General features: G+C 46.0%; 1 long non-coding RNA gene across 1 annotated transcript; it reads right to left on the reverse strand.

Annotated features, from left to right (window-relative positions):
• Positions 1-314: 314 nt before the first annotated feature.
• On the reverse strand, positions 315-18,685 carry LOC134735787 (uncharacterized). The gene is made up of 3 exons (XR_010119270.1): positions 18,263-18,685; positions 17,273-17,417; positions 315-601 (listed from the first exon to the last, which is right to left on the reverse strand). It is a non-coding gene; the product is annotated as an uncharacterized lncRNA (long non-coding RNA).
• Positions 18,686-26,892: the final 8,207 nt, after the last annotated feature.

The following is a 26,892-nucleotide window of genomic DNA, read 5'->3' on the forward strand; positions in this document are numbered from 1 at the left end:
AGGCTGGCTCCTGGGACCCAGTGATGCCTGTGGCATCGGTCAGGTAACAGGGGCCAGGCGGGAAGTTCTGTGAGCAGGGTGGACCAGGGCAAGTGGCCTGAGGCCGGTGGGTACAGCAGCAAGTAGAGAAGTCAAAAGGAATAGGACTGACTGCTACTGGGGAAGTGAAAGGCGGAAGCACCCCATCCAAACACACACACACACACTTATCAGATCTTACTTAACCAGATATTACCTAGCTTAGGAAAAGAACTTAACCCCTCTGAGCCTCAGCGACTTCATTTGTAAAGTAAGGAAATGGACCCACTTAGCTCTTCCACTGAGATTGTTCAGGCTGGTAGCACTTTAATTTACAGAGTGTCTGCTGGGTACCCAGCTTTGTACCATGTGCTGGAGGGAGAGGGTGGAAGATCAAAGAGAAAAAGAGGAGGTGTAATTGTCACTGTTGCCTGAAAGAAGCCATCACTCTTCTGCAAACATTGTCATGCTCTTCACTCTTGTTAGAATAAAATCCAAACTCTTTATCAAGATCTACACAAAACTTTGGGATCCAGCCCTGGTACTTCTATTAGACAATATTTTGTAATGCTCCTTTGATATCCTGAAACAAAATTCAGAGATTGTATAATTTATCTACACGTAAGACATTTTAATAAATATAATATCTTAACTATAATATAAAAACAAAATAATACAAGATTATATTTTAATATTGTGCTAAAATATGTTATTTTAACATAAATTAAAACAAAAACCAAAATAATGTAATATACAAACAAAAAAGAAGTAATTTGTCACAAAACAGCATGCATTTCAATGGGTAAATCCTCTGACATGATTCTCTAGTGAACACCAGAAAGCAATCAGGTACCTGTGTTTGGGTGTAAAACCATAGAGAATGCCACAGCTACAAATACAGACTGACAACACGTATGTTGTTTTGGCGATTCAAATACCAAGAGTGATGTTACCATGGGTGACCTGATTTTCCCAACATGGGCAACACTGCTTGTGAGCCTTCTAAACAAAACACAGTGTGATCTTCCCTTAATTTACATAGTAGTTGCATTCCCAGACAATTCCACATATAATTGAAACTATGCTAAAAAGTCACTTTCTGTTTATATGAATAAGAGAGTTAAGTCCAGGCTCAGATTTTCACTAATAGGCCTTTTACCTATGTGAATATCCACCAAGACATCCTGAAGTCAGGCAGGACCCAGGACAGTCCCCGGTTGTGTGGGACTGTTACCTGTACTGCTTGAAACCTTGCATCCTCCCTGGCACCTGCTCACCGACCTACTGCCCCTGAAATATCCCAATAAACTTTAGAGGGCAATACGGCCCCCCTTGGGAACCCCTGCTCTGACTCCTGCCCACCTCCCTGACATTGGATCTGTCCTACCCTCCCCTTGTTCACTACATTCCTGGACACCTAGCTTTTCTCCATGTTGCCAGGCACACCAGGGGGGCTTTGCACATGCTGTTCCCTCCACCACGAATGCTCTTCTACAGATGTGCACGTAGTGCCCTTCTCATTAGTCATATCTCAGCTCACATAACATTTCCCTGACAGCAGCTTTCCCTGACCACCCTATCTACAGTAAGGCACATGTTCCCACTCTGCTGTCCTCATCACCTTGTTCTTTTCTTTTCTTTCTTTTTTTTTGAGATGGAGTCTTGCTCTGTCACCCGGGCTGAAGTGCAAGTGCAGTGGCATGATCTCAGCTCACTGCAACTTCCACCTCCCAGGTTCCAGCGATTCTCCTGCCTCAACCTCCCGAGTAGCTGAGACTACAGGCGTGCGCCACCATGCCCGGTTAATTTTTGTATTATTTAGTAGAGAAGAGGTTTCACCATATTGGCCAGGCTGGTTTTGAACTCCTGACTTTGTGATCTGCCCACCTCGGACTCCCAAAGTGCTGGGATTACAGGCGTGAGCCACCGCGCCCGGCCTGCCTATCACCTCGTTCTTATCCCTCATGTCATATGTCATTGCTGTAATGATCTGTTTCTAGCTTGTCTTCCCCATTAGACTGGGCTCAACAAACTTTTCTGTAAAGGGCTAGATCAGAAATATTTTAGGCTTTACAGGCCATATGATCTCAATGGGCATGGCTGTGTTCCAATACAACTTTATTTACAAAAATCAAGAGTCAGGCTGCATTTAGCCTGTGGGCAGCAGTTCACCAGCCCCTGCCCTGGACTGTAAGCTTCACATCTGTCTGGCTTGCTCTTGAATCCTTTGGGCCTAACATAGCACAGGGAAGATGGTGAGAGCTGAATGCATGTTTGTTAAAGAAATGACTCTGCTGTCCAGTTGGAGTGAGGAACAACAGAAAACATGAGAAAGACATACCGATTCTTAGCACCTAGGGAAGGATTTACATGTTGATTGCACAGCCAGCACTGCAAGAGTCCTGAGAAGGAAAGGGCAGAAGAATTCAGGGAGGGCTTCCTAAAGGAAGCCGACCCTGAATGAGACGTGAAGGAAGGAGGGGATTTCGACCATGATAATCACGGCATTTACTCGTTCAATCATTAATTCCTCCACTCATTCAGGGACTTTTTTCAAGTGTCATATAGGTGTTTACAAAACAAAGATGAACATGCAGTGCTGTCAGGGAAGAAGGAGACTTTGAGCCTGTTGTCAGGACAGTCTGGAGATTCCAGGGACTCTGTGGCCCAGTCACACTTTGGGTGCCTAATGTGTACCAGAGAGACGAGGGTCACATCCCGGACATGGCGCAGTAGTGCCACAATTGGCACTCCATCCCACTAGCCATCCACAGCATCCAACTGGCACTGTGCCATGCCTGTGAATTTAGTGCATGCCTGTTCTCAGTCTCGGCCCAAACCCTCACCCTCCAGCCTCACCCAGTCCCAGGGCCCCAGACTTCTGCACCCTCACACCTTAATCACAACCTGCTCTTGGATCCGCCATTCACCCAGTGATATAATCATACACTCTCCCTAGGAAGGAGGTACAGTCATGGTGGGTCTTCAGACAGAGGCCTGGGTGGACTTTGAGCCCAGGTGCCCCTAGGTCTTCAGAGCATCATGGCACACCTGCCAGGCAGTGTTAAGTAACTGTGGAGGTACATTTCAGCACCAGGATGGGCACCTCAAGACTGTACCTGATAATTTTTTGATCTTTTAAGGAGTTATTTGAGGTTCTTTTTAAAACTGAATCAAGATTATCCCCATTTTTCCATCTCTGTTGTTCTTCCCTCCAAAGCTGCAGGCCTTGCACCTCTTAAGAACCTCAGAACTGCTTTTCTTTCTCTCTTTGCTTTGCCTTCTAAGAAACTCAAAGCCAAATGTGTAGTTCCCAGTCTTTCTGTGGCCTACCTGTTGTGCAGTGAGTCCTCACTCGAACTTATTTTCCTGCCTTATTTCCCTTACATTTGTGGTTGTACAGGATGCATTTCTACAGGCCAACTCAAGTCCTATCAGGGACAAGCCAGGTGTCCCTTGTGTTAAAAAAAAAAAAAAAAGTTGCAGAATGGTCACCCTGTCTCCCCACCCCCTCCAACCCTGAACATATTTCATTACTTCATTAATATCGAACTTAATTATTTTGTAATTTAGTTTGATCTAGACAGCCAAGCATTTCATAAACAATACATTTTATATCTGCTAATGAGGGGTAAAAATAGATCAACTCATTTCTTGACACAGTGTTGATATTGTATCATGAAAACATCCCCTACAGGAAACTCTCTGCCAGGCCCTCCTCCCTGTCCCAGTCTTGACTCCATGTCCCTGTGGAGACCCCGACCTAGTGTGCTCTGTAGGGCAGCACACAGCATTTCTGCACCCGGAGAGCTGAGGACTGCAGCCCAGAAGTGATTAAAGTTCATACATTTTTTAAATCCCCAAAGGGCTGCTCTTTGTGGAGTGACTAAGAACTGGGCTTTGCGATGGGAGAACCCCTCCTTCATTCCTTTGTTAGGCATTCAATAAATGGAGCACTTGCCGGGCACGGTGGCTCCCACCTATAATCCCAGCACTTTGGGAGGCTGATGCGAGTGGATTGCTTGAGGTCAGGAGTTCAAGACCAGTTTGACCAACATGGTGAAACCTCGTCTCTACTAAAAATACAAAAAAATTAGCCGCGCACGATGGTGGGTGCCTGTAATCCCAGCTACTCGGGAAGCTGAAATCAGGAGAATCGCTTGAACCTGGGAGGTGGAGGTTGCAGTGAGCAGAGATCGCGAGCCACTGCACTCCAGCCTGGGCGACAAAGCGAGACTGCATCTCAAAAACAAATTTTTTAAATAAAAAATTTAAAAATTAAAAAAAATGGAGCACTTTGGGGGCCAAGCGTCATGCTAACCACTGGGGAAGCAAGGTAACAAGGTGAAGAAAGTCCATGCCCTCTCAGCCCCCACCTTGCAGTGTAGTGAGACCACAATCAATGAGGAAGCTACCGAATAAACCAGATCTTTCCAAATTGAACTAAGGTAACAGTGAGCATCCGGCAGGGGGGTGGCTGGAAAGACCTCTCAGAAGAGGTGGCATCTGAGCTGGTCATGAGAAGAGGAGGGGGAGGCTGCAGTCATGGAGAACCACAGCAGAAGTCCAGAGCAGGAATGAACAGGGCACACAAAGGCACCACAGCCTAGAGGCCAGTAAGGCTTCCACCTGGCCTCCACCAGGAGGCTTGAGGGTGGAAAGGCAGCCTTCAAGATGCCTGGGAAAACTGCTTGGGCCTCTGTGAATGCATCTATAGTGACAAGACAATGTCACCCCACTCACAAAATGCTGATGCTAGACATTGAAAGAATCAAGAGAGAGAACAAACAAAAAGTGGGGGTAGAAAATGGGGCCAGAGACTCCCTTCTAAATAAGCCAGCGTCCCCCGTGCCAGTGGGCACTGTGGAGATGCCAAAGCCTCCAAGAGTCTGGTCCCCGGCAGGGCCATCTGCGGACCCCAGGCCTCCCCGCAAAGCCTAGCCTGGTGGCTCTGTGTGGTTTGCTGGGCTGTCGAGATGACCACAGAGCTGCGTTGAGAATCGCAGATGATCTTTTCTTAGCTGACAAGTGAAAGCTCTTTCCTCTCTGCATTTAGCTTGAGATAATGCTGTTCTGGGCCCGCCTAGGAGGAGAGAGATCTCCTTGACAAACAGCAAGGGCTTCTCGCCCCATCCATGAGTGGGTGATGCTTTCAAACCCGGCAAAAAGGGTTTATCCACGCCAGCAATCTCGGGGCTTTCATTTGAGGCCTGCTGGGGACGTCTGAGCACCAAGATCACACAGCGACAAGCCGGGAAGGCACAAAACTCTACCTTGCCACCTTTTTAATGAGTAAAATCCTCTGGCTGCTGCCAGGGCCCTCAGAGACCAGCTATTAATGAGCGCTTAGAATAGACCGTGCCTGTTTGATCCGTGTACGGTGGCCTGGGAGAGACACTTCAATTTCCATTTTACATCTGCTGCCATGTTCAAGTGTCTCCTTAAGGGCAGGAAAACACTTTGCAAATTTTGTCTTTAAAGAGACATGTTCAATGAGAGCATCCTCTCCCTGCAGCCACATTCTATATGTGAGCACTTTTCAATTTTCAAAGTATATATTTAGATTATGTATATCAAAACCCGAGAGGCGCTGCCGGGCCACAGGGCCTCCACTGCACACACACTTCTCTTCCTGCCTCTTGGGGCTGCGAGAAGAGGGCTTTCCGGGTTCGTCCTCAGTTCTGTGTCTTCACTCACCGGGATGGGGATGGGTGCAGGAGACAGGGCAGCTGGTGTTTTGTTCTGACTTGCAGATCTTGGTCCTAGGCCGGCAGGCAATGTGGACCCTACCTTCAGTACCATGATTTCCAGACACTTCATCTGCAGTTGGGAGTCAAGGCGCCCAGGAAGGGAGGCTGGACTGGGTGCCCAGATGGGCACAGCAGGGCCTGGAAAGGAGGCATGGCGGCCTGAGTCTGCCAAGGGAGTCGAGGGATGAGGCTGCATTCAAGATACAATTTTCCAGAGGTCTTTCCAAGATTAGAGGAAGATCCAGAGTGGAAAAGAAAGGAGGAGGTAGAGGCAAGAAAAGGACTTTAGAAGAAAGTGTATGCTTGGAGGTCTCAGGAATGCCCCTGTTGTCACAAGGGACCACAGTCAGCCATGTGAGGTGAGGGCGAAGACAGAAAATGAACTGAGGGGTTGTGCAGTGTGCTGGAAAGCATTCTCTCCAGCTCTGGAATTTATCAGCTGTGCAATTGGGGCAAGTTGCTTAGCTTCTCTGAGCCTCCGCTTTTCACTTTTGTAAAATAGGATCATGATCCCTCAACCTGCAAGATTGTCATGAGGGTGACATGCCTTGCCATATGTACAGTGCTGGTGTATGGATGGTGCTGGCTCAGTGGTGTCTGTGTTTGTGTCTATAGACTAATCATCAACAGAGAGCAGCTCAGAACAGGAAATCCATCCTCCAGTCAGCCTCAGAAGACTCGCAGGATAAATGTGTCATGAACGGGAAAATAAATTCAGAGAAGTAAAATTTATATTTTGAAACGGGACATTCTGGGGTGAAAGCCGCTGACAGTGTGAATTGCTACTGATTTCATCATTGTTGCCACCACCAGAACAGATGGCCCTGAAAGCACCGTAAGCCTGTGGCATCGCAGGCTGTTTCCAGTGATCTCAGAGTGTTACAAAACTCATCAAACCTGAGTTTTCTCTGGTTCAAAATACCACCATTCTCCATCACCAAGACTTTGGCAAGTAAGAGAGTTGGCACAGAATCTGGCATTGCAGAGCCTGCTGGCTGCTCCTCCAGGATGCAATCTCCCATTCTTCCCCCACCGAGAGCTCCTGTATTCTAGAGTCAGTGATATTTCCAGTCAAAGACTCTACTGCCCAGCCCGTTCTACAGCCAGGTGTGGCCACACGATGAAGTTCTGGCCAATGAAACATGAGAAGCTAGTAGGGAAGGACTTCTGGGAAGGTTCTTTGAAAGAGAGAAAAGACAACTGGAGAAAGTCCTTTTTGCTTTACCCTCTTCCTCCTTCCCATTGCCAGGAATGCAGACACAATGGCTGGAGCTGCAGCAGGCATCCTGAAATACTGAGGACAAAAGCCATATGTTGGGAATGGCAGTGCAGGAGGAGAGACATAGCCCGGGCCCAGATGATTGTGAAGCCACCACGCCAGCCTACCCAGGACTTCTTCAATGCAGAGGGGAAGTCTGTCTGCATTTAAGCCACTGTTTCTTGGGGTTTCTGTTATGTGCAGCTCAGCCTGATCCTAATATACACACTTATTTACTTGAGGCTTGTGGTTGTGTCAAAAAGGAGCTCTGGGTCCCTGGCTACCAGTCCATTCTCAGCAAGAGACACAGTGGGGCATGGGGAGGAAGGGGGCAGAATGTCCTGGTGCAGGATGAGGGTCCTAGTACCTACGCATCTTGGCTAGTGCTAAAGCTCAGGGTAAGTGACCCATCTCTCCCTATTTCACCTTCTAGAGACCTCCATTCCTTCCAGCCAAAGCCTGAAATCTAAGAGAGATAGGTGCTACAGGAAAGGAGCATAAGTCAAAATGAACCCAGAGTCCTACCTCTGATTCTTACCAGCTGTGTGGCTTTGGGCAAAAGCCTCTTAACCCTTAAGCCTCAGTTTTATCCTCTGTAAAATGGGAATCATAGTAACACCTACCTCAAAGGGCTGCATGGATAATGTAAGTAAAATGCCTGGAATTCAGTGCTTAAAAATGAACTGTTTTTGTTACAGATTCATTATGAATTGACAAAATTATTTTCAGAGAGAGGTCTTGGGGCAATGGCATGTCCTCTCTGTAAATGCAGAAGGTAGCAATGCTTAGGCATTGCTCTGTGTCTTCCAGGGAAGGTGGAATCAGCTCTTCTGCCAGGAAGGTCTGTTCCCAACTGTCTGAGAACTGGAAAGAGGACAGAAATGGGAGGGAGGAGACTCAGCTCCTGTCACTGACTTTGCACCAACTAGCTCTTTGACCCCATACAAGTCACCTACTCCTTCTGAGCCTCAGTTTCCCCACCCATGAAATGAGAATGCCAGACTCCATTTCTGAGGTTCCTTCCAACATCAAAGTGCAGCAATTCCATGAATACAGGCAGCCTGGAGAACCAGGATCAAAACAGTCAATCTGCCTGCTCTCGCTTTGACCTGCTGGAAGTCAGCCCCAGCCTCCTCAAACCTGATAATCATTTTCCAATGTTCTTTCCTCTTGTATTCCGATCGTATCAAGGGCCTGATCCAGAACAAAGCATTCTTTCTGCAGACACTGAGGCTAAATCTAAGGACTGGGTCAAGAGGAGATTTGAGAGAGTAGTTTGTTTTACTTCATGAAAATTTCTTGTAAAAATTCAGATGTGCAAACCTAATACATTGGGAGACTATTGGTTTCTAACGGAGTTATCTAGAAATACAATAAATTTGCTCTTCTAAGACTCTCCCACATAGATAATGGGAAGGAAATTTTGCAGAATGCCTGGCTACCATGCTTGAGGTCCTGAAGCAGATATTTAATACATGTAATTTAATCTAACCCTCTCCATAAGCATCCATCAGGTAAGCAATGCCATCGTCATTTTGCCAATAAAGTAGAGGGACAGTGAAGTTGTATATCTTTTCCTTAAATTAAGGACACACAGACAACAAGTGGTTGAGCCAGGACAGATTTTATCTAGGTTGTTACCATTGTACCATAATCTCAAGGCCTGAAAGAAAATGGCAAAATATGGGAAGATGGCTAGGCCAGGTATCAGAACAGTTTTGTCCTAAAACCAGCAGCCACTGGCTGGCTGTGTGACACTGGGACAGTCACAGAATCTCTCTTTGCCTGAATTTTCTCATGTGTCAAAGGTGCATATTGGGCTGGACGCAGTGGTTCACACCTATAATCCCAGCATTTTGGGACAGCAAGGTGGGTGGATCACCTGAGGTCAGGAGTTCAAGACTAGCCTGGCCAACATGGTGAAACCCCATCTCTACTAAAAATACAAAAAAATTAGTCAGGCGTGGTGGCAGGTGCCTGTAATCCCAGCTACTCAGGAGGCTGAGGTAGGAGAATCACTTGAACCCAGGAGGCAGAGGTTGCAGTGAGCCGAGATTGCACCATTGCACTCCAGCCTGGGCAACAAGAGCAAAACTCCATATCAAAAAAAAAAAAAAAGTTGCTGATATTGGACAGATCAGAGCCTGCATGCACCTGCTAGTAGATCTCCAAGCTGCCACAATGCCTCCATCCCACTCTGAACTCAATGTATACCAGGACCACCAAGTAGAGAGCAGGTAGCCATGGAAACAATGCCTTGATGCCTGCTCTGCTTGGGAACTTCATAGTGAGCACATCTCCCCCACTGAAGGCTGGGGAACTTGCCTTCACTCTGCCTTTCCCTGGCCCTCTCTGACCACTCTGGAAGCCTGCGTATGTCTCCACTGGGTTTCCAAACCCAGGCAGATCTGCTTATAAATCTGAATGTGCAACATGGACTCTGGGATCACTGAGGGCCTCTTTAAAGGTTCTCCCCAACCCCTATTCTATTTAGAGGCTGTCTTCACCCAGTAGTTCCGTCAGTAAGTGGGGCCCCTCACTTCCCTTAACGTTCACCTGCATCAGCCATGCAGTGCCAAATGATGGAACTGCTTCCTGACATCCTATGAAGCTGTTGCAGCATATAGATGATGTTGCTGTAAAAAATTTAACAGAACAACAATTGACACTCGAAGGCTTTTGGATTTGCCAATGAATCTGATGCCCACGTGTTGTCAAAAGCATTTATTGTCTCATAATTTGATTTACTTTTTTCCATGCTGCTCCTAGGGCCTGCAAGTAGGGGCAAAATGGCTGAGGCCTCCAGATGCCACGGAGGCTAATAAAGCGTGCTGTGCTCCCAGCATGCTCTCTGCTGTCAGAAACCGGCAATTAACTTAATAGGGTTCTTGAAATGGAGTCGATCTGGGAAATGTGGCATGTGTTGACACTCTCCTGCTGATCCAAGCAGCCTCCCACCATTGACTTGCAGGGTCTGTTTGCTATTTGAATTATTTAGGAGCTTGTTATGTGAATTAAAAAGCAGCACTTTGCAGCATTAAGTCTAATATTTTATGATCTTCAATTGATTAGGTGGGCTTTCAGGATTACATGGAAAGGTTAAGATAAAACACGCCTCAGACAGGCGGCTTTCACCACCAGTCTGCTTTGCTTTTCAAAAACCTAGATGAAAACCCAAAAGCGGTCTGCCTCCTTTTTCCCTTCCATTCGAGTCTTCCGGAACCTGTTTTTTTGGGGGGCCCATCAGGGAGCTTTATCGCCCTGAGGATACCAGGTGTCCTGAGTTCTCAGGACCAAAAGGAAGCTGGTCCCCTATTTCACTACCTTTGTCTCTTTCTTGGCCAAAAGCTACCATTGATGACATCATGCCCAGAAGGATGGCATTCCAGGCCTAGGCCTGCAAAGAGAAAGCCCTGCAGTGGGTCCCACTCACTCACTTGGACCTGAGATGGGCACCACTGCCATGCCTGCCTTTGGCGAGGCACATAGCATAGGTAGCACACGCCCCACACAGCATACAGACCAGCAAGATTCAGGGGACCTCCCTCTGCCATGTGTGCCAGCTCATGCTCTCCCTGTCCTGCCAGGTCCCACTATCTTCTCCCCTGGTCAATGACAATAGGATTCTCCTGGGCTTCTCCCACTACTCCCATTCCAATCTGCCCCGTGCTTTGCAGTCAGAAGGATTTTTCTAAAACTCAGCTCTGGCCACAACACTCCCCTGCTCAAAAACCTTCATTGGTTCCCAATTGCCTGTTAAGTATACACTCTTCAACCTGGCCCCACCTCTTTTTCTGGCCTCATCTTCTATTGTTACTATAAAAACCAGCCAGAGAGAGATGCTCATTATCCTCAAAACACACCTGTGCTTTCTCAACTCTGAAGAATTGCTTGTGGCATTCACTTGGTGCATTATGCCTGATATGGTTTGGCTGTGTCCCCACCAAATCTCAATTTGAATTGTCTCTGCCAGAATTCCAAAGTGTGGTGGGAGGGACCCGGGGGAGGTAATTGAATCATGGGGGCCAGTGTTTTCCATGCTATTCTCATGATAGTGAATAAGTCTCATGAGATCTCATGGGTTTATCAGGGGTTTCTGTTTTTGCTTCTTCCTCATTCTGTCTTGCTGCCACCATGTAAGAAGTGCCTTTTGCCCTCTGCCATGATTATGAGGCCTCCCCAGCCATGTGGGACTGTAAGTCAAACCTCCTTTTCTTCCCAGTCTCAAGTATGTCTTTATCAGCAGCGTAAAAACGGAGTAATACAATGCCTCTCTTTTCACCTATTAAAATTCTACAAATCCTTGATAATTAGAAAGAGTAAAGAAGTATATAATATAGAGCTTACTGTGTTTCACACACTTTACATGTTAATTCACTTATTTAATCCTTCTAGTCATCCTATTAGGTAGGTACTTTTATCACCTCCATTTTATAGATGGTAAAACTGAGACTCAGAGGTTAGATAACTTCCCCAAAGTCATTCCACTAACAAGTGACAGAGCTGGGATTCAAATCCAAATAAACAAGGCTCATCCCAATCCCACTGGGTAAAGCCATCTCCACCCCTACCCTTGTGGCCTCTTTTTCCTTTGAGGACAGCGGCATCCTCCTTTCCATGGCACTGACTTATTTGGGCTGGAAGTGGAGGTACACAGCCCCCTCTCTACCAGGATGCCAATGCTTGGGACAGTTGAGCATCCTGCACATCATCACAGGGCTGAGGGCCAGCATTTGCACACAGTAGGTGCTGGTTCACCCTGACTGCAGGAGGGCTCCCACCCAAAAGTCCCTGCCCCTAGAGGAGCACCTACTTGGTCCTTGATGCACTTTCCAAGTGGCAGGAGTAGGCATTGCAGGTGCCGAGGGAGTGAAAGTGCAAGCTTTAAAGGCAGAGGATTTTGAATTTGAATCTAGGCTCCACGTCTCCTAACCTACAAAAACTTGTTTTTCTCACCTGTAAAATAGTGATAACAGCAGTCCCCACTCCATAAGGAAATTATCAAAGTGAAATGAAATAACTCATTGAAAGCACCTAACATACATTGCTCCCAGCACACAGTTGAGGGCCAGGAAATGCTAGCCATTATGACCACTGGATTGACCCAACTGTTTGCCTCCTCAGCTCTGGGACCCTGGGCCTGGCATCTTCACACCTCCTCTGCCTCACTTACGACATAGGCTATTTAAAACTCACCTCATAGGATTGGGGGGGTGGTAACGAACTAAGAGAAGGGCCCAGAACAGGACAGGAATTCGATATATTACATTATCTTTTATTAACTTAAACCTCACTCAAGCTGAGGAATTTTATTTTTTCCAGAAGACCATCAGGATGGTCCCCGATCCCTGAAATCAACAACTCTGTGCAAAACAAATGATGTCTGCCGTGCACCCCAACCCTGCAGCAGCCAAGGGGAATGATAACAGCATAGCCTCGGCCTCTGGGGAGTGTGGGATTGAACAGGGAGGCAGCGCTGAGGGAGCCCATCTCACCCAAGGCAGAACCAGAGCAGGGCTGGATGGGAAGGAGGGGGCTCTGGAGCAGAGTCTCAAGGGCTCAGCTGGGAGGAGCTGCAGTCTGCCTGATCCTCTAACCTGTGATCCATCAAATCTATTGGGTGAGCCATGAGGCTAAGAGCAAGCACTTCGGCAACTGTGGCACAAAGGAGAGTGTCGATGTGATTAGCGGTGCCTTTGTAGGAGACCTGTGCCCTGAAAGGCCAGCTGTCACTAAAATTCCTTAGGTAAGGGACTGTCTTCAGAACCTCTCTGTTGCAGGGAGACCCTGAAGCCAGGAAGTTGCTCTCAGGAATTGTCTCACTACCATCAATAACAACTGCGGAGTCTTGCTTTTTAAGGCAGTAAGGGCCTAAGAGGGCTGGAACCAAGAAGACTCTAAAATACATGCAAAATCTTGAATGCGTGTAAGTAGGTGTGTACACTAGATACAAGTTCTATAAAATTCAGTGTTGTCAGGACAGGCTTACTGCTAGCTGCAGTAACAAATACCCTGTGTGTCTCAATGGTTTCATACAAAGTGTCCCAGTCCAAGCAGGCCTGCACGGAACAGGCAATGAAGGGCAGGGTTTTCCTGGCAGGGGGTCCAGCATCTTCAACACATAGTTCCCAAGGTCCTGCTGAGCATTGACAGTCAGTTGCCAGTTGGAGGAGAAAACAAGCAAGAAGGATCTTACAAGAAATTTTAGGGGCCAGGCCTGAAAGCAGCATATATTATCCCTGCCCACATGCCACTGGCCAGAACTCAGTTACATGGGGCTCTGACCCCAAAGGAGGTTGGGAAGTGTCTTCCTGTGCACCCAGAAAGGAAAGAAAACTGGCTTGGAGAACACATCGGTCTTTCAAAAGGGCTTGGACAGGGAAAAATGTTAAAAGGGCAGGGAGGTGAAGAAGAATAATAAGCACTATTTGCTTTATGTACACTATTTAGTCCTCACTATCAGTAATTGATTTTTTAAATTTTATACCCATTTAACAGATAAAGAAACTGAAGCACAGAAAACTAGGTCACTGAGATCACACAGTGGTAAGTGGTGAAACCAGGAATATACTTCTGGTTCATCTCTTGTCAACATATAGTTGAAAAGGCATTCCACTTTGTGACTGTTGTGTGTTATGTATTTTGAATGGGAAGGCAAATGTGCATAGAGAAGATAACGTCGAGCTGATATTTTCGGGTCAGCTAATAGTTACTGCCTGCTTATTCTGTGGCAAACACCATTCAAAATGCTTTTCTATATATTGCATAATTGACTCCTCCCAATCCAGTTAGGATCTTACCTTTATGGATGAGGAAACTGAGGCATAGAGAAATAATATAATTTGCTCAAGCTAGTAAGCAAGGAATGGGGCCTCCATCCCCAGTGGCTACACTGAGGAGTCCTATAGTGACTCCTCATTCCCATTCTTGCACTCATTCAGCATGGAGTTGCTCTTGGTCACCCATGAGTTCAAAGCAAGCAGTGAACATGCCTTCATCATCCTCATGCCCCATCATACAGCCTAAATCGGCCTCCTTGGAAGTCATGGTCTAAGGGCAAGAACCCTCCCAAGGGCATATTGACATCCTGGTACAGTCACCAGTCACTGGTAACCCAAGTACCATGCCAGGGCCCAGCAGCCCATTTAGGGTGGCACCACAATCCCAGAGGCAGCTCACATCCCCTTCACAACCTTACTAGATTCACCCAGTGGCTTCGGGAAGGGAGTATTTTTACTATTTCGAACTACCCTGTCACTTAAGCCAAAATAAATTCAGCCTCTGGGGCCAGAGGCAGGTCTGATGTGAATATGGAGGGAAACCCAAGGCTACACCGCCTGTCGTACACATGCCATCCTGGCCCTCCAAGGTGTTGCTCACATTGGGGGAGGTCCAGGCCCACAGTGAGCTCCTGGGGATGGAGGGTGTTCCCTTGCCTTGCACCTTGCTCAAGTCCAGGATGTTGACCACAAGCCTTTCACACAAAAGCAGCAAGCTGGTGGGTAGGTGGACAGGTTGTGGAATTGGCCTCCAGACACTCAACAGGGGTATTATGTGGGTGGTAGATGCCCTAAGAATATGGAGGGCTGGGCTGGGCACGGTGGCTCATACCTATAATCCAAGTACTTTGGGGTGCCAAGGCAAGCAGATCACTTGAAGCCAGGAATTCAAGACCAACCTGTCCAACATGGTGAAACCCCATCTCTACAAAAATACAAAAACTAGCCAGGTGTGATGATGCGCACCTGTAATCCCAGCTACTCAGGAGGCTGAGGCACAACAATCATTTGAACCTGGGAGGTGGAGGTTGCAGTGAGCTGAGATCACACCCCTGCACTCCAGCCTGGGCAACAGAGCAAGACTCTGTCTCAAAAACTAAAAATATTAAAAAAAAAAAAAAACAGGAAGGGCTGAAAAACATGAAAGTGCTGAGGTTGTGGGAGGAGTCACTCAAGATATATGTGCAGCTAAAGCGGAAAGTTCTGAAGCAGAAGAGAAGGGCAGCCTTCTTCTCAAGCTGGTGTGAGGATTCTGCAGAGCTGCAGCAAAGCTGCGGGGATTGGAGTCAGCTGCATTTGGTTCAGAGGTCAGCTCCTCTGTTCATTAGCTCCAGTTCTTTCACCTTTCAATGTCTTGGCCCATAAAATGGATGCAATTTCAGTCTCAACTCCCAGGGCTGCAGAAGGCCCACTGGGGTTGACCACATAAAGCACCAGCACCAGGCCTGGCCTGCAGGCATCTGCATGTGTTGACCCAGGTGCCTTTGAATCCAATCCTTCTAGAAAATGATTTTTTTAAAAAAAGTAACAGATTTAATTCTCTAATAATCTGCATCATCAAATGAGACATCTCATTATCTTATTTTTATAGCTGTTTTGCAATTTTTTAAAATCACTTCTTATTTTCCATGGGTCATGCATCCTGAACTAGAGGGTATGAACTTTGAGGTGGGCCCAGCATGGACCAGAGCCATGGAACTGAGCGTTTCTGAGGTCAGCAGTTTGCACTTCACAGAGCGCTTCCCTGTACGTTATCTTCTTTAATCCTCATTCACAGTGGCCCTGGGGGGCAGGTAGAGCTGACCTCATTACCCCGGTTTACAAACAAGGAAATGGAGATTCCCTGAGGGTTTCAGTTAGGAAGCAGCAGCTCTGGGGCTCTAAGCCAGATCTTCGAACTCTAAGCACAGGGTGTTTTTCGTAACACCTGAGCAATCAGAGACTCAGCACCCTCTGGGCTGCTTGCACATCAGCACGTGGGCACCATGACTCTCCGACAGAGGCCTCATGCAGGGTGAGGGTAACAGCAGGGACTCTGGAGCAAAGGGTCTCTGAATTCAAGTCCCAGCTCTGCCAGTTTCTAGCCCCGAGATCATGGGCAAGCTGCAGGATCTGCCTCACCTATAAAATGGGGGTGATGTTACTCCCCACCACCTAGGGTTGCTGCGAAGATTTCAACAGCTAATAGTATGTGTCAACCAGTTAGAACAGGGCCTGGTATGTAGTAAGAGCCGTAATATGTCACTATTGATCTCCTATGCAGGGAGATACTTCCTCCCACCCACCTTCTCTGTTTGCTTCTGTGGCTTTGTGCCCCAAGAGGGCTGAGGCTGTGTCCTATCCCTTTTGGGGACTGAAACAGAGGGGCAGTGCAGCATGATGGTCAGGAGTGTAGGTCCTGGTTCCAAGCCGAGATCCTGCAACCTCCTGGCCATGTGATCTGTTTCTGTGTTGAGCCTCAGTTGCCTCCTATAAGAAGGGGACAATAAAAGAACCTATTAATGAGTATTGTATGAAGTCATGTAACACACATGAAGCACCTAGAGCAGTTCCTGGCACATGGGAAGTGCCAAACAAGCGTTAGCTATTATTGTATCTGTGTCCCCAGCACCCACCACTGTGCCCAATGGTGCTAAGCAGCTGCTTTTGGATACGTGAATGAGTTGAGTATTTATATTTCTTGTTCTCTGGATAGCAAGAGACCCTCTCCAAATTCTATCCCAAAGATAGGACCCTGGGATGGAAACTGCCACCAAGGATGGTCACTGTGGCCCAGATATCATTGTTTATAATGATCTCACTGAGTAAATAAATAGCATGAGACAGGAGGCAGGCCAGTTTTGGAAATACTCCGCCCCTGGCTCCAGCCGGGGCACTGAGACACAATGACCCTGGCCAGTTGACTCATCTCAGCCCCACCCAGCCCCTCAGACTCCCTCATTCCGCCTGGCAAGCCTAGCAGGAGCCAGTCTAAAGCAGCTGGCTCTGGGGAGAAGAAAAAGCAGGTGTGAATCTGTGACTAATGCCAAGCCACAGAGGGGCAGTCAAAGGAACAGAAAAGCTCTGACCAAGGAGGTTAAGGACAAAGGCCAGTGCTACATGATGCAGTCACTGGAGTGGGAAGGGGGCATCGAAGGGCAGATAAAGCAGGCATTGCTGCACTGTGGGTGGAGGTCTAGAGGGTTCCTAGGGCCCAGCTGGGCCACAGCCAGCACAGCCCTCAACTGGAGAGGAATCCCAAAGGCCCCTGTACCATCCCTCAAGCCCCATCCTCAGAAAGAGGGAGCTGTGGAGAGAGTTCACAGAAGCTGGCTCCAGCCCACAGTCAGAACTTGTCAGGGTAGAAAGATGCTGACATAGAGAAAAGTCTCCAGTTGTCTGGCATCCTTCTTGAGAACCTAGATTTCTTTAGAAAATTGTTCCTCTAATTTTGAAAATATAATTTCCATGTCAGTGATTTCACTTACAGCCTTGTAAAACAGACTTTGGCACTTAGAAAGGAGGCAGTTCAACCACCTTGGCGTGCAGGTTGGAAGGGAAGTGACTCCATTCATCCAATCCACAATTTGTAGTGCTTACTACAAAGCAGGTACTGATCAAGGTGCTGGGCACCTGCAGAGAACAAGAACACAAGGTCCCCATTCTCATGGAACTTACATTTTGGGGAGAAGAAGACAGACAATAAATGCTAAGCAAATGGCGACATTCAGATCAAGATAAATATTAGGAAGAAAACAAAGAGCTTTATGAAAGCGAAGGGTGGGATGGTCGATGGTCTCATCCTCTCATCCAGAAAGGATGAGCTGAGGCCGGAAGTAGAAGCCATGACGGGCAGGGCAAGAGCTCTGCCTGCAAGTGCAAAGGTCCTGTGGCAGGGACACGTTTAGGGAGGCCCAGGAAAATGAAGAAGATGGACATGGCTAAGGCGGAGTGACTCCTGCTAATATTTACTGGGCATTGTACCTTGTGCCAGGCCACATTCTAAGCACTCTATTGGTAGCTCATGAAGTGCCCATAAGGGCCCTTGAAGGTGGGGTTCCGTTAATTCCATTTACAGCTGGGAGGCCACAGAGGTTAAGGAATCTGCTCCAAGTCACCCTTTAAGGATAGGGCAGGCAGGATTTCCTGGCATTTCAAATCCAGAGCACTTTAGAGCAGACGCCCCAGCAAAAGCCTGAGAACGTATGTCCCATGGGCCTCAGGAAGGAGTTTGGATTTTGTTCCAAGTACAAGGGGAAGTGGTCAGGGCCCACAGTCCTTCAGAGGTCAGTTCAATCGTTGTTAAGCACTCAGCCAGGTGCTACGTTCTATCTCAAAGCCCCTTCCTGCGCGCCAGGCTGCCTGTGGTGAGCCTGGGGTCGGGACCCTCGGCATGCGGCCCTCTCAGCCACAGGCGACCCCCACTTTCCCGGCCGGCCCTCTCAAAGGTCTCCTCACCCCCGTGTCTCCTGTCTCACCTGAACTTCTCCCGCTTCTGAACGAGAACTGGCACCCTGCGCTCGGAGCGGCTCAGGTCTTGGGCTCTGAGAACCCAGGCGCGCCCGGGGATGCGCAGAGCATAGCCCACCGCACTGCGCCCAAAGGGTGCTCGCAGAGGGGCCTCTCCCTCCGTCGCGCCGCAGTCTCCCGGAGCCCTCCGGTGGATCTCTCGCGGAGCGAATGTTGGCCGCATTAACCTGTTATCAAAGCGCGCCGCATCACCAACCCGCCCGGGGAACTCTTTGCGCCGGCAACTCGGCCTTGCATTTCCAGCGCCATAAGCCCCTGGTGCCCGCAGTGCCCACGCAGTTTGCGCCCTGGCCTTAGCCCACAGACGCTGACCCCAGCAGAGACCCTGGCTCTGAGCGAGTTCCCAGCTCTGTGACACCCCCCACCCCACCGCATGGTGACACCAGAACGTTCCATCCTGGAACATCGGCGACCCTAGGCTTCCCAGCCTGGTGGTGGCGCAGCCTGATTGGCAGGTTCCCCCTTGGCTGGGGTGGGGGACCCGGGGAGAGCCGTTGTGCACAATTGCTGTTTTTACTCCTGCCATCATTAATTCAACTATTGACAGAGAAAGGAGGGTCCGCAGCAGCTTTGTGTCACGCACTCACTGTAATTTACTTGAAAAGAGTTAAATCACAATTACCTGCCATTTGTTTTGCATAAAACGAGCCTGTAATCGCAGAGCGCTTGAAAGGACAACAGCCACATTGTTGCCATATTAGAACAATATTTCTCAAATTGAAACGTAAAGCATTCGAATTGGCACTTTGTTTGACGGTGGCCCAGGGATAGGCAAAACTGACACCCCAGCTCGGACTCCAGACACTACAGTTAACAAGCATAATTTTCATTCATTGAAGTCTAGACCGATTTTTTAAATTGTTGCACTTATTGTGCAAGTGTACCTCCCAAATGTTGGAAAAGAAAATGCAATCTTTTATCTGTTACCTAGCCCAGTTGATAACTTATCTAAATGCCATGAAAATTCCCGTTGCTGGAGTTAAAATCAGAACAAACTGTAATTAACCCACTTGAGATTTGTTTCAATGTCCAAAGAAATCACACTGTTTCTCAAATAAAGTTACTTCTGTTCTCATTTTCTCTCCTTTCAGATACGGTGGTGTAAATATGACTGATTAGCTTTTAAACCAGGGTTTTAAAATGTATTTAGAATATTCAATTCTCCAAAATTACATCACTGTTAACTGGTGTGTTCAGCAAATTTGGAGCAGAGCTGTTTTTTTAACAACTCCTGTAAAAGTAAACTGATGCTTTGAGTGAGCTGTAGTTTCCATTAGCATTCATGGCTTTTTAGTAACAAAATGTAACTGTTCAATTAAGCTTGAGTATTAAAAAGAACCCAGTTACTAATTGTAAGAACCCTTCAACAATCAGGAAAAACAGCAAATACAAAAATCCGGTTGGTAACATTGGAAGCTGTGTGCAGAGAAGGTAACAACCTGTTACAGCAACTTTTGCAAATGAAAATAAAGAGAAGTGGCAGAAAAGAAGGTTGAAAGTAGAAAAGATGAAGGAATAAAAAGGTAGAATTTAAAAAATCTGGTTGGCAAAAAGCAAGCTGAAATGCAGATTTAGTTCAGGGAATAATTAAAATGTAAAATAAGAAAACCTGATAACCCGGGAAAACAGGTCAGGGAAGGAGTAAAATGCATTTGCTGTTGTTACCATTGGACTCACCCAATTCTGCAAAGTACAATTTTGTGATTGAAAGGTGACTCCTTTTTTAAGAGTTTTATTTTTTAAAGAAAGAGAAAAGGATACTGGCTTTAAAAAAATGGTTTTTTAAAGGAAAAAATATTGTGTTGTCTCCTGTCCTTTTTTTAATATATGTGAAAATTTAAATGTTTAATTTTATTCATAGTGACTTTTAAATTTTTTAAAATAATTTTTCCTTTATTCTGCTAGGTGAGAATAAATGCTTGGCTTCAGCAGAAAACAAATTATATATGGAGCAAACCAAAGACTCAATTGCATTTTTCATGATTGGTTTTTGAACAATAATCCATAGAGGTGGGGGAGGGGGGTTCATCAGCAAATGAAACAAAGTCCCCGATCTATATTCCTATTCTGATGTCACCTCCTGGAATATCGGCAACATTTTAAGTTCCAACCTAAGCCATGAATTCCTTCAGAACAAATCAAATGTCTTTAAAGAACATTTCTGTTTGAAAAGGAATTAAGCTCTCCTGAAAGAATTTTAAAGGTTGTGATATTCACAGTCTGATAAAGCAGCACCTTTAATGAAATTCTAATTAGCAATTTCATGCACTTTGCTATTAGTCATATCAGATTAGTGCACATTTTCACAGCCTTCCTTTAATTAAGTGCACTTATTCCAAGTTTCAAACACTTTCCTTATAAGATGAAAACTGTGCTGAAATGTTATTTAGTAAACAGAGGAAGTGTGAACGTGTAGGTGTGCGTGTGTACAGAGATGGACATTTTAACTGTCTGCAATTTTTTTTTTTTTTTACTTTTAGAGTTGGTGCACTCAGGTTTTCATCCCTTTTTTCTTGTATTCTCAGTATTTCCTCATACTTCTAAGAGACCCGTTCAAATCCTTTTCCAAAGTGCAAATCATGTATTTTGCTTAAAATATATTTCCTATATGTGTATATATGGAGGGTGTTGTGGGTCTTTTTGCCTTTTTGCTTAAAACATCTCCATATATATTTGTGTGTATATGTGCGTGTACGTATATGTATGTATTATGTGTGTGTATATATACAGAGAGAAACTGTACAATCTACAATATCTAATTTTAAAAATCTCTGAAAAGCAATGAGCAAGTATTTATCCATCTCATATATACCCACTTCCCACTGCCTTTTGCAGCTACCTCCTTTCCTTTAAAAACAGCAATACGATTTCATTCTACCTTCTAAATTTTATTCCGAAGCTCCAGCCGGGAGTAGCCTGTTAGCTTCATGAGCTGGATCCATGGGTCGCAGGACGACTTCCTTCAGTTCAGACTTCACTTCTCCCCTTCAGGAGCCTGGCAGTCAAATCAGTCATTTTCAGGCAAGGCAAGACCTACCCTGGGAGCCCACACCCTACAAACCCCTGAATCCCCCCAGGTTCATCCCTTCCTCCCAGCCTGCTGGAGTGCTGCTCCAATTCAGGGAGATTATATTGTCTGGGAATCGACTTGGTCTTATGTGTAGCCTTTTGTCAAGAGGAAATTTTTGTTGCCTGTTTTGCTCAGAGGTTGAAACTTGTAATATCTTAACTAATTGCCTGCATCTCTAACACACATGTTCTCTTGTTGGTGTCGTTCATTTATACTGTAACATATTTGACATTTTTAGATCCTCTCCTGGGACGCCTGGGCCTCTTAGCAGTTCTCTCCATGAAGAGTGTTTGCCTAATGATTACTGACTGACATCTCAATAACCAGCGATGTATGAGTTGGGTGCATCTATTGAAGAGTTCTGGGGTGTGTGTGTATGTGTGGTGTGTGCAAGTGTGTGTGTGTATGTGTGTTTTAATTCATGGTCCACTTTGTCAAGTCATGTGTGAGCCATAATTTAAGCTAATAATTACCAGACATGAATTCAATGAAACATTGGTGTCTACACTTTAAAAAAATAGTCCTGAATTTTAATGCATTCAGAAAACGTTCGCCTAGGGCCAGGCTGGGTCCAACGCGCATATGGAAGCACTTTAAAAGTGATAAATGATTTGGAATCTACCCTGTCTACTGGTGTGCTTCTCAGGAAAGAAAATTAGAGCTAACAGGTGTTAGATAGGGAATGCTGGGGCATTTTAATAGAATTGTCAAAATGTTGGTACCAGATGTTGACATGAATGCACACAACTCGGAACGTAATGCCAGGCCGCCATTTAAATAATTATTTGTTTAAATTTCAAGTCGCCAGCAGGAAATCTTTACTTTGTTCAGCACCTTTCTCTACAGACCATCCCCCGGCTCTCTCCCCTACGATTTGCATCAAAGTGTAGTGGCTCCTCGGCTCACATATGCATGCTTTAAATAATCCATGCCTGTCAAATTTCATTTTTTCTTTTCAGATCATACTCATCGCATCCCCGTCCTTGCCAGCCTTGAAGTCGGCCTCAATGTATTCGTATACGAGAAAAGATGATTTAAATACTGCCAGTTACAGGATAATTAATCTTTGAACTACTCGGTAACTTCAAATGTATATACCAAGTAATCTGCATGAACTTGTAATTACTATGTATTTATACGATATTTCCCATGTAATCACCAAGTCGTTACATGGTTATGTGAGCCTTGTAAATTATGGCAATAGCAGAAAACTAATCTCACCCACGCCACTGCAAAAAGCCCATTCAGGAGCCGCTGGTATCCACCACAGTCAATTAATTGAAGGATCCAGAAAGAGTCTATCCTTTAAAGGACATTAAGATGTTTGCCTGCAATAAAGTCTCAACTTTAAGAAATATTGGGGGATTGAGAGCCTGGCAAGGTGGGTAGAGAGTGGCCTTTGTCATCAGCTTACACACAAAGGCTGTGACTGGTTTGGGCCATTTATTGCTGCTAGAGTTGAAAAGCAATTGGGGAAAAAAATCTCAGGGCAAAATCCACCATCGCTTCCATAAGCAGCATTCTGCTGCAGTTGGGAAGGTTCTGAAATAAATTTCAATGTGAGTTTCAAAAGCAAACCCTGAGGCAGATTTAGTTGGTCATCTTTTCGAACCCAATTAAAACAGGAGCAAAGCCTCCAGTTTTTCCAGACCAAGGCATCTTGTTCTGACGTTCCAAAAGTCAGTTCTTTCATGAGTGAACTGTGTGTGCATGTGAATGTGCACACCTGTGCCCATACATACACACACACACACACACACACAGAGGTTAATGAGCTGTCTTAATGTCTTCAAAATCCACATTGGATCCTGTGGCCCCTTTTATTCAAAAGCAACCATCCAAATGGGAAGGACTCCTCTCCTTCTCGTAAAGGTCCTCTCCTTTCTCCCTGACAGGACAGATGGGTCTGTTTTTTGCACAATAAAGAATGAGGTAGCATGCAAAGCTTTGGCCTTTCTGGGAGCTACAAGTGGCTGTGCCACTCAGAAAAGGGCAAGGTGGCAGAGAAGCTAGGTCTATACTGGATTTTCGATTTCTTCAGAATTACGAGCTTTCCTTTGACTCAGTGCTGTTAGACATAGGAAGGGAGAGTCCAGGCAATAACCTTGAAGACTACCAAGGCCCTGCTGCTTAGCTGACCCACATCCAAACCCTTGTCTGGCTCTCATGCACCCTTGAGACAGGATCTCCAAACCACTAAGGGGTGATGACCACATCACTCAGAACCTTCCAGGGCCCCTTTTCTTCAGAGGCTCAGCTGTCTGGAACTGTGCTGTCCAATATGCTAACCACTAGCCACATGTTCTTGTATAAATAACTCAAAGATTCGGTTCTTAATGAGAACACATGGACATAGGGAGGGGAACATCACACACCGGGGCCAGTCGGGGGGTGGGGGGGAGCAAGGGGAGGAAGAGCATTAAGACAAATACCTAATGCATGCGGGGCTTAAAACCTAGATGAAGAGTTGACAGGCGCAGCAAACCACCATGGCACATATATACCTATGTAACAAACCTGCACATTCAGCACATGTATCCCAGAACTTAAAGTAAAATAAAAAATAAAGATTCGGTTATTGGTTGCACTAGCTAGCTGCATTTCATGTGCCCAGTAGCCACGTGTGGCCAGTAGCCACCAGATTGGACCATGCAGATATATTCTATTTTCAGGATGGCTAAGCTAGAGCTTTTCGTAATTCTCTGGTCAGTCCTCTGATCTTTCCCACCCAGAGGCACCAATACATGGAGTCAAAGAGCAAAACCAGAGGTTTTTTTCTGAGCCTGGTAAGAGGCTGCCTTGCCTCCTCAGTAAGACCTCTCCTCATTGCGCCTGGACTTGTGTGCAGGGCCAGGGTCAGACCCAGGGCTGAGTGCGTCACCAGACCCAACAGAGCCCTGGGTGACATCTGAGACCGTGGAGGTATTAAGTGGCTAGTGGCCAGTTCTGAGGGCTGAATTGGTAATTGCCTCACAGAGATGGCAGCTTTGCTGGTATAAATCTAGAATGCCATTTTGCCTTCCAGGATAGGATATGCCAGGCTCATTTGCTGGGGATAAGTTTAATTACTCTTTATTACTCACTTTTCATCATATAAGCTGTTATTTGCTACTTGATTGATATCATATATTACTCATTATTGTGGCTGTTTTTCATTTTTCTAGTGCCTGCCATATGCCAGACCTGCTGCCTCTTTCTTCCTCACAACAACCCTATGAGGTAGAAACTGAGATCCCATTTCACAGATGGGAAAAATCAAGGCTAAGATGGATTTGCTGACTTTCTCAAAGCCACATAGCTAATCAGTGGTGGATCAGGATATAAACCTCATGCCATTCACCATCCCCTAACTACACCCCACCCCAAACCCACTCACACATACACAGGCTTGTCTCTTCTCCGAAAGGGCAAGCAGGAAGCTAAGTGGAATTCCCATCTCCTCAGCAATGATCATTCTCAGTGCGCAGTTCCCTTATCTATGTCACTCCTCTAACAACAGCCTTTAATTAGTCATCTTATCTGTAGTAGTTTGCAAAATGGCCCCAATTTTCCAACTCTCCCCAATATCCATGCCTCTTTGCAATGTGACTGTGCAGCTCCCTCCCTAAAGATGTGGAGTATATTTTTTGCAGAATGTATTTCTGAATCTAGGTTGGCCTTGTGACTTGCTTTAGCAAGTGAAATGTGGCAGAAGCAACATTGCACCAATTCTGAGCCTAGGTCTCAAGAGGCATTTTTCATGCCTTTACAGTCTCTGTCTCTCTCTCCCTCTCTCTCTCTCTGTCTCTCTCTCTCTCCCTCTCTCTCAATCTTGCTGCCACCACCTAAACAAGTGCAGGCTAGCCTGCTGGATGATGTGACATAAATGGCCCAATTGTCCCCACTGTCCAGCTAATAGCCAGCTAACCTTCAGAAGCAAAGCCACCCTACCTGACCTGCAGCTGACTATAGATGCATGAGGAAGCTTACCTAGGAAAGAAGAACTGACCTGCTGAGCCCAGCCTGATTTGCTGACCCCAGCCTGATTTGCTGACCCCTTGAATTATAAACAAATGGTAGTTTCTGAAGCCCATGTGTTTGCAGGTGGTTTGTTTCACAGCAAGCACTAACTAAAACACTCTCCTGAGCCAGGTGCTTTTTCTCATTATCTGAGATGTACTCAGCTTATGCCTTCTCCTTCTTTAATTGGCTCTTTCTTTAGGAATATGTTCAAACTTCTGCTAGAGACCCCAAAACCCATAGACCTGATGAGATTCAATAAAGCTCTTCCTGTCACCGCCTCTGAGCACCATGAAATTTCTCTGCTTATTAAGCAACTGACAAATGAGAATTTTCATTTTAAAAAGTCTAAATCTTTGGCTATTGGATGTGAGATTGGTTCTCACTATTGATTCTGATTTTGGACCAAACCACAAAACCTCCCACACCTAATGAGATTCTTGCTTTTCTTTTTCCTTTCATAGCCAGGCATCCAGAGGAAACTGTTCATCCCTCCCAAATCCATCAGCAGCCAGCAAGGCTGAATGAGACCCACCAAATTCACTTTCATTCCCCATTGGATCTGTTGATTCCAGGCTTTCCAAGCCCAGAGTGGAACTCACGGTGGAAATCCTATAAGGTCTCATGTCTGGGACAGTGAGTGCTGTGGAGCCCAGACTTCATTCCATGCAGCTGGAAGAGAGATGCTGAGGCTGGTTCATGGCCAATCTGGGCTGTTCCAACAACCTCCATGGGGCCTCCATGAAACGGCCCATCACTCAGGCTTTGGATTTTATGGTTTCACAGTATGAAGATGAGTTTCTGGGATTCCTAAATATTTTAAAGTTTGTGTTCATTCCATAAGTAGGTTTTAGTCACCTACTGTGTGCAAGGTTTGAAGGAATATAGTGGGGAAGAAAATTCAGCCTATGTGTGGAAAGAACTTACGGATGGGAAGGTATAAAAGTGACAAAAGAATAAAAGGGAGTCCAGCCAAGAATTTAAAAAGGAAGAGCTTGCTTTATGGGCACTCAGTATTTTCCAGGCTCTCCTCTGATTAAGCTAATGTGAATTAATTCATTTAATCTCCACACCTCTCCTATTATGGAAGCACTATTCCCTGCCCCGTTTTATAGATGAGGCATAGAGAGGTTAAATGATACAGGCAGCCTCCTACTGCATTCCTGAAAATATACACATGAGGATTTAGTGTATGGAAGTTGAGCAACAGGCCAATGGAGCTCCATTTCAATGATGTAAAACAGAAAATACCTAGCACCAGTGTTCTATGATATACATCTGATTATTTTAACATTAAAATTATGGATACATCAAAATATTAAAACATTAAAATATTAATTAAGTATAAATATAGACTAAAGCATTGCCAAAGTAATTTCTTATACCAAATTACAGTCCTCTTGGCTGACTTGAAGTGGTTTTTATGAAGCAAAAAGAGCTGGGTTTAATCCAGGCCAGAAACATTTGCAGAGAACGAGGCATTGCTGCAGAGCCAGGGGGATCAGCTCA

Source organism: Symphalangus syndactylus, chromosome 2 (genome assembly GCF_028878055.3).
Source record: "Symphalangus syndactylus isolate Jambi chromosome 2, NHGRI_mSymSyn1-v2.1_pri, whole genome shotgun sequence".
Classification (NCBI taxonomy): domain Eukaryota; kingdom Metazoa; phylum Chordata; class Mammalia; order Primates; family Hylobatidae; genus Symphalangus; species Symphalangus syndactylus.